At 38.7% G+C, this 4,320-nt stretch overlaps 1 non-coding gene across 1 annotated transcript; it reads right to left on the bottom strand.

Annotated features, from left to right (window-relative positions):
* Positions 1-3,795: 3,795 nt before the first annotated feature.
* LOC127740786 (small nucleolar RNA R71) lies at positions 3,796-3,903 on the bottom strand. Its single transcript, XR_008001644.1, has one exon. It is a non-coding gene; the product is annotated as a small nucleolar RNA R71 (small nucleolar RNA).
* Positions 3,904-4,320: the final 417 nt, after the last annotated feature.

Here is a 4,320-nt window from a genome sequence, read left to right as displayed (position 1 = left end):
CATGGAGATTGTTGGTTTGAAGCAAGCTATGTTTATCTTATTATTCTTAGTCAGGATGCCAACAACAGTGTTTTCCAAGTTCAGTGAAGAAAGGGAAAAGGGCATAAAATAAATACTTGTTATGCAGTGATGGAGAATATTGTTGGAGTTTTGGAGATGCTTTGTCTGATTTTTTCCTGTAATGTAATATTCCATCCATGGAAAAGTGCAAAGTTCCCTCCATGGCAAGCTGTATGTAGGGTGTCACCGTTGTCAATGGCTACTTCCCATCTTCTCAGTGAAAATGGGCCAAATGCTCTGTCACAGCACGGCTAATCATCTGTCGGTCCTCAATCAGGTTGAAATAGAATCCAATGATTCTTTTGCGTCTGTCACTAACGCCCAGCCTTCAGGAGTTTGAAGCTCATCACAGTCATTCAATCACGGAATCCTACTCGGAATACCACGGACAAGGTTTAGACTTTCCGAATTCTCATGAATGCCGCCATCAATCTAGCTTATACCACGAAGATTCTGATTAAAGAATCTAAGAGAAGCTCATTCAATCTGATGTAGAACGGGGGTGGTTTTCAGGCACACGTTCATGGATTGAGGAAGGTGATGAGTGTCACGGATCATCACCTTCTTCATAATTAAGCGCGAATGAACATCTTAGATAGGAACACACACGTTTGAATGGAGAAATAGAAACAATTGCATTAATTCATCGAGACGCTGTAGAGCTCCTCACCCCCAACAATGGAGTTTAGAGACTCATGCCATCAAAGTGTATAAAATTCAGATCTGAAAATGTCATGAGGTACAAGATAAGTCTCTAAAAGTTGTTTAAATAGTAAACTAGTAACCTAGGTTTACAGAATATGAGTAAACTAAGATAATTGGTGCAAAAATCCACTTATGGGACCCACTTGGTGTGTGCTGGGGCTGAGACTAACGCTTCTCACGTGCTTGGGCTGTTTCTGGAGTTGAACGCCAGGTTGTGACGTGTTTTGGGCGCTGAACTCCAACTTGTAACCTGTTTCTGGCGCTGGACGCCAAACAGCAGCATGAACGCCAGTTTACGTCATCTATCTTCGTGCAAAGTATGAACTATTATATATTGCTGGAAAGCCCTAGATGTCTACTTTCCAACCCAATTGAGAGCGCGTCAATTAGACTCTTGTAGCTCTAAAAAATTCATTCCAAGTGTAGGAAGGTCAGGATCCAACAGCATCAGCAGTCCTTTTTCAGCCTAACTCAGATTTTTGCTCAGCTCCCTCAATTTCAGCCAGAAAATACCTGAAATCATAGAAAAACACACAAACTTATAGTAAAGTCCAGAAATATGATTTTTGCCTAAAAACTAATAATATTCTACTAAAAACTAACTAAAACGTGCTAAAATCTACATGAAATTACCCCCAAAAAAGCGTATAAAATATCCGCTCATCAATAGGCTTTTTGTCCAAATTCTTTTAACTCATTTAGTTGCAGGAGTCTCCTTTCACCAACAGCTTTTATATAAAAATTCAAGAATCTTGTAGTCCAGAATGCTTTGCGTTCCAATTCTACTGGTAAATGGCAAGACTTACCATAAACTAATTGGTATGGAGACATGCCAATTAGTTCCTGAAAGCTATTCTATAGGCCTATAAGGCATCATCTAGCTTTTTAGACCAATCTTTCCTGGAGGTTTCAACAGTCTTCTCAAGAATTCTCTTGAGCTTCTTATTAGAAATTTTAGCTTGTCCACTTGTTTAGGGGTGGTATTGTATAGCAATTCTGTGTTTCACCCCATATCTGTGAAGGATGACTTCAAGTTATTTATTACAAAAGTGGCTCTCTCCATCATGAATCAAAGATCTAGGCACACCAAATCTACTGCATATATTCTTCCACAAGATATTCAAGACCACCTTAGCATTATTTGTGATTGAAGGGATTACCTTAACCCACTTTGAAATATAATCCACAGCTACTAGAATATAATTGTATGAGTATGAGCATGGGAATGGTCCCATGAGATCAATGATCCATACATCAAATAACTCCACTTCTAGTATATAGTTCTGTGGCATTTCATTTTTTAAGGCAAGTTTCCTGCTCTTTCACATTGATCACACCTTCTCACAAACTCTCTTGCATATTTAAAGATGGATGGCCAAAAGAAGTCACATTGAAGCACTTTTGATGCTGTTCTTTCTCCCCCAAAGTGACCTCCGTACTCAGATCCATGACAATGCCATAGCACCTCTTGAGGCTCCTCATAAGATATGCATCTCCTTATCATTCCATCAGAACATCTCTTGAATAAATAAGGCTCATCCCAAAGAAAGTACTTAGCATCATGAATTATTTTCTTGGTTTGTTGCTTAATAAATTCTTGTTGGATGATCCTTGCTGTCTTATAGTTTGCAATGTCAACAAACTATGGTGTATTTTGAATCACAAAGAGATGTTCATCAGGGAAGCTTTCATTCAAAAGAACTTGTGAATCTTGGTTTTCTTCAAGTGTGAGTTGTAACGACCCAATTTTCGGCAGGTCCGGATCATTTCCAATCGTCAGGTGTTACTTTTTAGTAACCCTATACCCTTCTAGACTCTTTAATGTTTGAGCCTTTCCTACTAACGAAACCACATGTATTAGCTTATTTTTATCATATGCTTTTCTTAATAAATCCGTTAGCAACAGCCAAACACATTCTCAGAGATATACAGTATAAAATTAAATACCAAACTAACAATAAAGCCAAATAGCAACAAGATAACAAAAAAAACCTTCATACATATATACCTCTAGTTAGTTCATACAAACTTGACATGCATATATATATATATAGACTTATATACAACTGACCACTTTCTAGATACCTGGTTCATATAAAAAACTCTTAAGCTGGTACCTAGACTAACAAAAGAAAAGAAAAAATAGCAAGTCCTACCCCTCAAAGATGCTACAAAAGTGAGAGAAATCAAAGTCTAAGGAATAAAGACCATCTATCCTATAGTCTTTTCACCATCGGGCATAAGTCTGCAGGCATCATCTTAAGACTAGTCTCAAGCATCTCCTGTAGGGTATGATAACACATGCTCTTCTGGTACCCCTTTTAGTATATCTCCAGTGGCAGTAGTCAAATCGAAATCCTCCATCTGTGGAGAAAAGGGAAAAAGATTGGGTGAGAACTAATATGGTTCCCAGTAAGGTAACACATCAAGGACTCTCTATACTGTGACATAGAGGATTCCATACTTTTTTTGTTTTCTTCTCTTTCATATGAGTAGGAACAAAGATAAAGGAATTCTTGTTGAAGCTGATCCTGAATCTGAAAGGACTCTGAAGAGGAAGCTAGGAGAAGCTAAAGCACAACTCTCTGGAGAGGACCTGATAGAAATCTTCGAAAAAGAAAAAGACATGGCAACCGAAAATAACACCAATGCCAACAATGCAAGGAAGGTGCTTGGTGACTTTACTGCACCAACTCCCAACTTCTATGGGAGAAGCATCTCTATTCCTGCCATTGGAGCAAGCAACTTTGAGCTTAAGCCTCAATTAGTTTCTTTGATGCAACAGAATTGCAAGTTTCATGGACTTCCATTGGAAGATCCTCATCGGTTCTTGGCTGAATTTTTGCAAATCTGTGACATTGTTAAGACCAATGGAGTTGATCCCGAGGTCTACAGACTTCTGCTTTCCCTTTTGCTGTAAGAGACAGAGCTAGTATATGGTTGAACTCACAACCTAGAGACAGCCTGAACTCTCGAGAGAAGCTAGTCAATGCCTTCTTAGCTAAATTCTTTCCACCTCAAAAGATGAGTAAGCTTAGAGTGAAAGTTCGAACCTTCAAACAGAAGGAAGGAGAATCCCTCTATGAAGCTTGGGAAAGATACAAGCAATTGATCAAAATGTGTCCTTCTAACATGCTTTCAGAATGGAGCATCATAGGTATCTTCTATGATGGTCTGTCTGAGTTATCCAAGATGTCATTGGACCATTCTGCAGGCGAATCTATTCATCTGAAGAAAAACGCCTGCAGAAGCCCAGGAAATCATTGAAATGGTTGTAAATAACCAGTTCATGTACATTTCTGAAAGAAATCCTATGAACAATGGGACAACTCAGAAAAAAAGGAGTTCTTGAGATTGATACTCTTAATGCCATATTGGCTCAGAATAAAATATTGACCCAGGAAGTCGATATAATTTCTCAGAATCTGACTGGATTGCACGCTGCATCTGGCAATGCTAAAGAAGCCTCCTCTGAAGGAGAAGCTTATGACCTTGAGAATCCTGCAATGAAAGAGGTGAATTACATAGGAGAACCCTATGAAAACACCTACAATT

Source organism: Arachis duranensis, chromosome 7 (genome assembly GCF_000817695.3).
Source record: "Arachis duranensis cultivar V14167 chromosome 7, aradu.V14167.gnm2.J7QH, whole genome shotgun sequence".
NCBI classification, from domain to species: domain Eukaryota; kingdom Viridiplantae; phylum Streptophyta; class Magnoliopsida; order Fabales; family Fabaceae; genus Arachis; species Arachis duranensis.
Note: the sequence above shows the minus strand (reverse complement) of the source record. Positions and strands in the feature narration are given on the sequence as shown.